The following is a 10,334-nucleotide window of genomic DNA, read 5'->3' as shown; positions in this document are numbered from 1 at the left end:
ATTCAAATGTGTATCTGATGTTTGTGACAGTATTTTCGATTTTTTTTAGTGTCATAATAATAAAATATACAACCTTTTTTGCGTGTATGTCTATTTATTATCTATATACCTAACAACACAGAACAGTCTGTGCCTAACAACAACAACGTATTTGAAAAAATACTTTCTCATTTCTCATTATTTCAATTTTTTACGGACTGAAATAGGTATTGTAACATGGCTCGCTCATATTATTATTGTAATATTTAATATTTTTAGTAGGCCAGGTAATAAAAGTATCTACTTACATTATTAATTAATTAAAAATACCTAAATAACTTTAAAAAAAGACAATTCAATCTTTAGACAACGTATATACCGTATGTATCAAAGTAGGTACTTTTTAAAAGAAAGTATAAAACTTGATATTATAATATCATCACAAAAAAAAATAAACGAAAAAGGTAAAACTTTATTACAAATTACCAACAAATTACAATAAATCTGTAAATCATTCATTTATTTTCGTTCATTCATTTCTATAGTGACAGTTCCCTGTCCCTAGCGGATCGCGTCGACCAAGGCGTCGACCATCGCCTATCTTTCGTTCAGTGTAACCGCCATATTGGTTTAAACCACCGAACGGAACGGGCGTATTTTGCGGTAGCGCATGCGTCAAGTGACAGCTAGTAACGATGAAATCAAAACTTTCAGAAACTTTGTTTAGATTCTGTGTTTACTAATAAAGTCATTTCGTGAAACGACCGTAACTGTGGTGCAGTGTTTGAGTAAAATTTGAAATTACAAATCTGTTAGCTGTGACTACGGCGGCTTCAAATGCAAGCATTCCACGGAGAATGTTGAACTTTGTTTTTTTTTTATTCCGTGATCGTTTTCGATACTTATCAAGAATTTTTGTTTAAAGTATGAAAAAGAGTTATTTTTGTGGACAGTGGACTGATCGTCGCCAATTCGTGATATTTTTTTAATACACGAATAATAATTGTGTCTTCAAAGTTTGTGTTTTTGGCGAAATTTGCCGATACATTCAAGGTTAGTATTTTAAATTTTTTATGGTTAAAATAAGGATACTTACCTATTGATAAGCTTAATAGATTTAATATTAACTGTTTATTAAATTCTTGACAAAACGACTAATTTCTAAAAAAAATTATAAGAAAAATTACTCCAGGCACAGGTAAGTAGATTTTTTTTCCTACATTTAGCACGTAGGTACCTACAAGGAGAATTGAAGAAATGTACAAAAAAAAATAAATTATTGTATTTTACTTGCAATCATCGCGTTGCGTGCAATTGCATAATTTAGTTTTGAGGTTGTTGCTGTCCATATTCACAACGCGGACATTTTACGAAATGATTGTAATAAAATTAAACAAAGTAGGTAATAAGTATTATATATAGGTAATTATATAGGTACCTAATAGGTATGTTTGTATTTTGTTAAGGGTTCCACAGGACAGAATAGTCATGATAATTACAAATAGCTATGAGAAAAACAAAGCAGGTACCTACGAAGGTAATAAATAATATAATATAATATATATGTATAATACCTAACAGCTGAAAACAATTTTAATAATTTGTCTCGTAATCTTATCTCAAGTGTGATTATCCAAAGAAAGTAAATGTCAGTTAGTTTTCCATTATAACAGCTTTTGATAACAGGTGATAAGAACATCGACACAATTACTCTCTATACAAACAAGAGTCATGTTTTATGATAATAACTTTTTATTGCGGAAAGAAAACGCAAATTTATTTATTCACTCCTACCCGTACGTCTACGTAATGAGAATAAAGCATGTGTCTACACTTTATATTTCTTATGCACCTATGGAAAAAAATGTTCTAGGTATCCGTAGGTAAATCTATGAATAGAGTGATCGTATTTTATCGAATTATGGATCAAATCACATACCTTTCAAATCATGCAAGTTCCATTTAATTAGGAGCTTCAATACAACAGATACCTACGTTTGATACTCAATAAAGATACCTGAATATATTTAAACGTTGGTCATCGTAAAACCGGTAAGTAAAATGCTTTCATCATTATCTACATTCCTCAGGGGTCTTCCCCTTCCTGTAATAATTTCGAAAAAACTGGCGTAATGCACCGAGAATCTCGATTACTGCATACCTAGCTAGAGCATTCCACGTTACCTATAAAATAGACCACAACAATTTATCTCAGATATGTCTCAGTTTGATAATATTTAAGATTGTACTTATCTAAATGGTCAAGAAGATATTTCAAAACATGGGCCAATTTATCGAAGTACTTTCAGTCGTGATATTTGCGACATCTCGTGAAACTTGAGTGGATTGTATTTTGATAATGTTTATCTACTTGAAGGGCTATATCAAAACCCACGTACCTATTGTCACATGCATGGCAAAACAAACAATTTCTATCACGACAATATTACCACAGACTAATAATAATATACTACGATATTACCTATTTAAATATATTATACTTTCGGAAATTTTAATGCAAATATCAACATGAAACAAGTAGGTATGAATAATTAGTTAATATTGACACTAATTGTCTTTGAGCAATTAAAAACCGATAGGCCAAGGGCTTGTGTAAATTAAAAGTAGGTAGGTATGATTTATAATAATTATAATGACTCGTGACGCAATACAATACTAAGATATCGACACAACGTTTCCCGAGATCGAATATTAGGAAGCAGTTTGAAAAGAATAATTATAATTTAATCAGAACTGCACATCAGGAATCATCCTAACTTATAATCAGAACTGGTTGTGTAGAAACGCCTATCAATCAAATAAATCAAAGTTATTTCCTTTTTATCTTATTACGCCGCTACATCTATTCCACATTCGAAACTAATCGAACGCGATTTCAATCTTTCGAATTTGAAATTTCGAACACTCAAACCATTCGTTCACAAATGACAACCATAGAGCACAAAATCGCGCGGCTCACGTCATAACCGCGCAGTATCGGTCGGATTTAACCGGTTCGCAAGAGTCGGTTTGCGATTCGAAAAAACGCCCGTGGCCGTTGAATTTCGAGGTCGTAACCCAATTGGGGACCACTCTTTGTACACTTTCTCCGGAGCGTGACGCGCCCAGACTTCATTTCACCAGTACACAGGTGCGATAAGGCAAGTCGGAAGCAGATTTCGCGTGCATACTATTCGTTCACACCTTAAATATCTCGTATAATTTATGGTAAGACGTGGTATGAATCTTTAACGAGAAATTGGTCGTGAAACCACCGTGCGAACTTCTCAAAAACTTACTCAACACGTTACGTTTTTTTAAATCTTTCATTTTATTTTGAAGGCAATCAAAGTTCGTAAAGAGTCTTAGGATTTTAATAGAAAGTGTCCTAAAAAAATGACGTGTATGTATCACTTTTAATTGGCATCACATAATGATCAGACACAGGATATAAAATAACAATAGCAAAAGCCAACTTCATTCAAGAAATAACTGTTAACATTTCAGAAATCTTACTCAAATGCATATCGTAGGTCTCTCAGATTCAAAAGCAACCGATACAGGTACCTACCATTTTGTTGCAAGTTACAACCATTGTTGCCTTTTGCTAAAAATACTCTAAAGAAACAAAATAAAAGGCCACTGCCTCGACTATTGCGAAACTATGAATGACATACAATTACAATCGTACCCTATTATTCCAAAATGACAGAGATGCACCTTCTACATATTTGTATCTTTGTTTGGATAAGCTTCAAAATATTTTACCGTTCTAATGCTGTATTTTTTACTAAGCGTCTGAAATTAAAATCGCTTATGCTTAACTAACAATCCCATTCATACATATATTATCGACTGAAGCTAGGTAGATAGGTACCTACTTATGTACAAAAACTTACCTTAAAATAATGAATTTTTCAGTCCAATTAAGTAACCCACTATTAATTTAATAATGTTTTTAAATCTAATTAAAACAAATACTTACCAAATTGTCATTCAATCGTTCATTCGTTCACAAAAGTTTCGTACCTACATTTTAAAATTCGATATTTTTATCAAACTTTTAATTAACCGACTTTCCATTTTTGTTAAATGTGTACTTTATATTATCACGTTTCGCCAAAATAAACAGATACTGATAAAATTAACTTTCACAGCGAGATAAAATCATAAAGCAATTTAACAGTTTAATTTGCATTTAAAACTGCAAGAAGAGTTAAATAGGTTTATAATTCGTTTTCAATTAATAATTTTAAGTTATTTAATACCCGATTAACAATTTGTATTCTAAAAAACTATTAATTAATTTATAATTATAATCAGCTTTGGTTTCTGTATTTAACGAGATAACACCCTAATCATTTATTAGCTTGAAATATTTACAACATATTCTCCTATTCTCAAACCTATCGTATCGAATTACTTACAAAAAAAATCATAGAATTATTGGACATGCTGTTTCGGAGTTACTATTTAATACATGACTTTTACCTTTTCATAAAGTGCACATTCCATTCACAAAACAATAGAAAAAAACATCAATTAATAATACGATATTTTATGGTATTAAAACTTCATAACTTCTTATCAACCTATTGTCACGTACTTTCCATCAAAAGAAAGTTAGACAAGTAACAAAACAATAGAAGTCATAAGTATCGAGTTTAGGTTAATCGTGGATTAAAATGTTGATATGTCTCGTCAACTACAGCTTTCTTAGAAATTGGAATAAATATATAGTAAATTCTTAAACATACTGAATACTTATACGTTTTCACGTAAAATTCGACAGCTTAATGTTACTTGTTTAGGGATTGTAGAAACAAGGTATTTATTTCAGTATAGGTACTCAATCTATAGGTACTTAATATTATAAAGCTGAAGAGTTTATTTGAACGCGCTAATCTCGGGAACTACTGGTCCGATTTTGAAAAATTCTTTCGATGTTAGAATTAGCCTATTTATCGAGGAAGGCTATGCGCTATATATCATCTCGCTAAGACCAAGAGAGGAGCAATGCGGGTAAAACCGCGGGGCACAGCTAGTAGTATCTAATTGTATGGTTTTACATTATCGTGAAAACCATATGCACTTAGGATGCCATGCCAAAAACATTCAAAACTTTTTTAGTTACATGTATTCTGACTGACGAACCTATCTCAGACTCAAACTTTTTTACTTATAAGTTCTAACAAGTGTCCACTTGTAAAAGATGACGAAGAGAGTGTATTTCAGTAACCTTTTTATTAAACTTTGAGCAAGAGCACACTAGCGAAACATGTGTATCTTACACTTATGTGATATGCACACATGCATTCAACCATGCACCTATTCGGGTGAAACTTACCAATACTTGACTGATCTTTTGATAACCACTAAACTTTTACACAGATGTTCATCTCAAGTAGCTTATCGAGATAGGAAATGGGGGGCAAAAAAAAGGTTTGAAATAGTTAACAAGATGTGACACTAGGCAAAAAAAAAACTTTAGTTCTAAATTTTTATATTATGTAGAAAATAGCCGAAAGCTCATTTACTAGACGAAAATTGATTAAAAAGAACTTAAACACGATATATTTTAATTAATTTTTGTTATCTACACTTTTATAGTTATGAACAGCACGTGAAAACTTGCATCTCCTAATGTTTTCGATATTATAACGGAGAAATATAAATTAAAAAGTTATAAAATATTACAACTTTATGAAACTTAACATATCGTCATTTTGACCATCTCAATTTATATTTTACCCCCAAATTATCCGTTAGATTTGTAAGCAACGGTTTAAATACTTTATTATATTAGTATTTTAATAATAAATACATATTTCAAGCATATTTCTATATTGACTAAGCGGTGACGAAACTTTGAGATCACCGCGCAGAGTAAATACAACAAAAAATACATGAAAAGAATTCGAAACAATAATAAATTACGTCAACTATTATCGTCTTTATGTATGGATTATCTTCGAAATTTTAGATACTGCCAATTCATGTATTAAACGGTATTGGTAAAGATTAGATTTACAAATTTAACCACCGTCAAAACCACAATAATATTATCAACTAGCTGTGCCTCGCAGGTTTACATATCTTAGCGTGATGATATTATATAGCCGATAGCCTTCCTAGATAAATGGACAATATAACAGTGAAATAATTTTTCAAATCCGATTCCGGGTTCCTCATATAAGCGCGTTCAAACAAACAAAAAAACTCATCAGCTCTATAATATCAGCAAAGAATACTTGTTTCAATTATACGTAGATTGTTGATAATAATCATTTAACTCAATGATAATAATAATGTAAATTTTTGTCAAAACCGTATTCACTAAGCCTCCATTCAACCGAAGTAGACCATAGACTATAGTATGTACTATACCATAAACAAAAGACTTATCTCAAATCTTTCCGGAAACTGCAAAACGTGTGATAACTATTTCTCGGCCATTTATCTCAGCTGATAAGGAATATTTCGACGCTTTATGTTTTGTAATGTACCTTTGGCACAGCTTCTCACACCCATTCTTTTGCAGGTCACTTGATAAAGCGAAAGATTTGGCATGTTTTTAACTACTTAGTTCAAACTATAACAAACTAGCTTTCCGCCTGCGCCTTCGCCCGCTTTTTCAAAGAAAAATCCGCATACTTTCATCTTTTACCATCTATATGTGTGCTAAATTTAATTGTAACTAACTAGATGTTTCTTTTTGTACATTGTGGAAGCTCAAGTACGAGTAATAATATTTTTAGTTAGTTTTTATCATAGAAATGCAAGTCTGCAGCTACAATTCTAAAAGTTATTTTGCGAATTAAGTTTACAGTTCAGAGAAGAATTTGAAAAGTACATTTTTGATTTTTCTCTGATAATTATACGAAAACTAAATTGGTTCAAATAATTATAAAGTCTCGTCAAAGTACTAGCGGATAAGTACCCTAAAACAGTAACACACTCAGAAGACTCTGTTCATTAAAATACTTGACAATATTTGTTGAATTTTCAAGCTACAAAAAGTTACAAGCTCTTATTAATTCCTGTCTTTACAAAGCATTTATGTACAAAACGTCTATTTTCTAGAAAATGTATCATCACAATTTATTCTTGGACATTGAGAACAAAGACGAAGTAGAACTGCAACTTTTTATCATTTTGTTGTCCACAAATCGTAATTTAAAATACATTACTGCGTCCGTAGTAAGCTCTGATACACAATTACACAATAAAACATCGATGTATGTAATAGCTTATAGATACAAACTGCAGTGTGTGTGATCTCTATGAACTTTTGCTAACCACAAGATTTCAACAAGACTTGAGTCACATAGGACATTACTATAGAAGGGTATCTGATTCATTGTGTATTAAAGTTATTCTCAGTGAAATAACCTACTAAGTAATTGTGCTATGTCATGTTAAAGGTAAAGCCTAGTCAATTCAGAACAGAAACTTTAGACATGTTATGTGAGAACTGATGATTAATTATTATTTTTGAAATAAAGGACTGGGCTGAGAATTTAAATACTTAATTGTTTGTGTGATTCTAACCAGGTTTATCTAATGAAAACTATTTATGATTATAGCAAGATTGAATACCTACAGTAGAAGAAAATGAATCGTCATGAATAGATACTGCATAAATAGAAACAATATTTTATACAAACGTCCAAAATTATCGACTACAGCTCTACATAAACATTTTCATAACTAATCAGGATTAAGCTACCCAAAATCCATCCAAAATCGAATAGAAAAAGCTACCATAAACCATATAAATAAGGTGCATTTTCCACCAATCTACCAACCTAGTGTTTACATTATTTTAGGTAGCATTACAGATAAGATAGCGTACTTTCCTCATGTAATAACGTGTTTGCAAAAATACATTGTCCAAGTACCAAGGCTGCAGAAATGAACAAAGAAATGAATCACCATTGAAGCGAGGGTTGAAACTGGGTTTACCCGGTTGCATGTCAATTTTTAACTTGTTTATAATACTTATTCTATTATATATTTACCTTATTCTATTTTTTTCTACAATTTCGGGAGCTTTGAAATTGATAGATATAAAAATCATAAGCTTCATAACACCTAATTTTAGATTTGTTTCATAGGTAGTTATACATATAACATTTTGAAGGAAAGAATTAATGTTTCAGTTTAAACTAACTATTCGGTATTCGTCAATAATGATCACTACATAGTATAAAACAAAGTCGCTTTCTCTGTCCCTATGTTCCTTTGTATGCTTAAATCTTTAAAACTACGCAACGGATTTTGATGCAGTTTTTTTTAATAGATAGAGTGATTCAAGAGGTAAGTTTTAGTATATAATTTATTAGGTTTTAGACAAAGCGGGCGAAGCCGCGGGCGGTAAGCTAGTATTTAATAAATAGACAGTCACTCACGGTATTTAAATAAAAAAAATATATATATATATAAAAAGCAATAGCAATTTCACATTTACACTGTTTTCAAAGAATATAAAACAACAGACATTTGAACAAAGGTCGTTAATTCCATACAGCTGTTATCTTCTATTGTTTTAGTTATATTACTTCAAGAATACGTAAAACCCAAGATACGCATTTCAGTTGTTTATTCAGTTGGCAATATTCAGAAACCAAATATATTATATGTCTGTGGCAATATTATTATTGATAGCTTCCTTGGATAGGATACAAATTACTTTTGTACATACATTTTTGTAAAAATTGTCTAAAACACTTGAAAGTATTTATGTCGTAAAACTTTGTCATTTACCTAGATATAGATGAATGTTGTTTCGTTGTACGACATACAATTTGTCAATAACAACAGAGCAATTTAAATATTATAACAAAAATAAATAAAGAAGGAAAATCTTATAGTGCCTAGGTAGTTGGTTATTTCCTGCGGAGTTGTTGTCTTTTTCTTATTTCTGCATTAAAGTAGTAAACATGAGGTCCAGGCTAAGGGTCCAGGCTTCGTAGTCTCCCGACCACAATTACTTTAGCATTGTATCAAAAAAATAATACACCAAACCATACAGAACAAAGAAATACAATATTGCAAAAATATCGGCGTTTTATTAACATGATGGTGAATGTAAACGGAATATAAACCAAGGATATTCTTACCATAATATAGACAAACATTTAGACAAAATACTTAAATACCAAAGCTACAAGTTCGTGACTGACGTAATGCTGTTATCAGCTCTATGGTACAGGAAATGTGTTATCGCATTCGGCTACTGTTTTATAGTCGATTTACATTAACATTTACTTAACCATTACGTGTTTATATCTACACCAACACCCCAGTAAAGAAAAATAAGCTAATTTTAAGGAGAACCTAGGTATCCATGTGACATTCAGTATACAGGTCTCTGTAAAGTAAAAGGGATTTTCATGAAAAGATAATTTTCATTTTTCAGCTCTGTTATTTAGATTTTAGTCAATATTTTGAAAAGGAGATGAAAGGCAATAGATGCGGCGAAATATACTCCTCATGTTATACTTTCAGAGTTTCCAAAAATGAGCATTTCGTTAGCACTTAATCGAGATACTATCTTCCAAATATGCATTCACGATGACTCCATCAAGTTATCATAATTTTAACTGTCATATTTGATTCATAAAACCTTCGTAATAGCCTTAACCAAAAGGCAGTGTCGATATGTTGTGCAAGCGTCGTGATCGTTTGAGCCCTGAGTGTGTCGTGTGCCCCAATTTTTGATTCATTGCTTGGTGCGTAGGGTAATATAAATTATTGCATATACTACTTATAGACTTACTACTTATAGACAACTACTTATAGGTGGAGATTTAGCAAAACTTATAAAGGTTCTGTTTACACTATTCTGTTATTTTAACACGATTTTATTACCTTCTCCTGTATGATAAAATAAAAGCTGTATCTATAATTGCATTTGATTGACTCCTTTGGAATTTGTTACACTTAAAATGAACAGATTTAATTCAAACTTTGTACACTTATCGAGGGTCCATGACGATATTAAAGTTTCATGAATTTATCTTGCCAAAGAGGGTTTTTTAAGTCTTATTTAAGCAATATTTATATACAAGCATGTCGATGTAGAGATGGTAATATTTTTTGTAACATTTAAGCTAATGACAGACATTTGTAACAAGAAAAATACACTGCATTTTGCAACACATAAATGTATTAAAAAGGTTATAAGTAACTACAGACTTTACAATTTCGCACTTCCTTCATATTATGATAAGAATAATGTTGGCTTTGATTTAGCAAGGTGACAGGTTGATAACAATGTTACTAAAGTTAAAATGTACATAAAGAATAAAGATTATATGGGTATGATAACATGCAATATTTACGCTAGTGTA

General features: G+C 31.1%; 1 protein-coding gene across 1 annotated transcript in view; it reads left to right on the top strand.

Moving 5' to 3' along the window:
* Positions 1-618: 618 nt before the first annotated feature.
* The window catches only part of LOC123705376, a 42,882-nt gene continuing 33,166 nt past the window's right edge, over positions 619-10,334 (top strand). Inside the window, exon 1 of the mRNA XM_045654124.1 lies at positions 619-1,032. The gene's annotated coding sequence lies outside the window, so the exon portion shown is untranslated. The remainder of the gene's footprint in view (positions 1,033-10,334) is intronic.

The sequence above is a fragment of the Colias croceus genome, chromosome 2, assembly GCF_905220415.1.
Source record: "Colias croceus chromosome 2, ilColCroc2.1".
NCBI lineage: Eukaryota > Metazoa > Arthropoda > Insecta > Lepidoptera > Pieridae > Colias > Colias croceus.
Note: the sequence above shows the minus strand (reverse complement) of the source record. Positions and strands in the feature narration are given on the sequence as shown.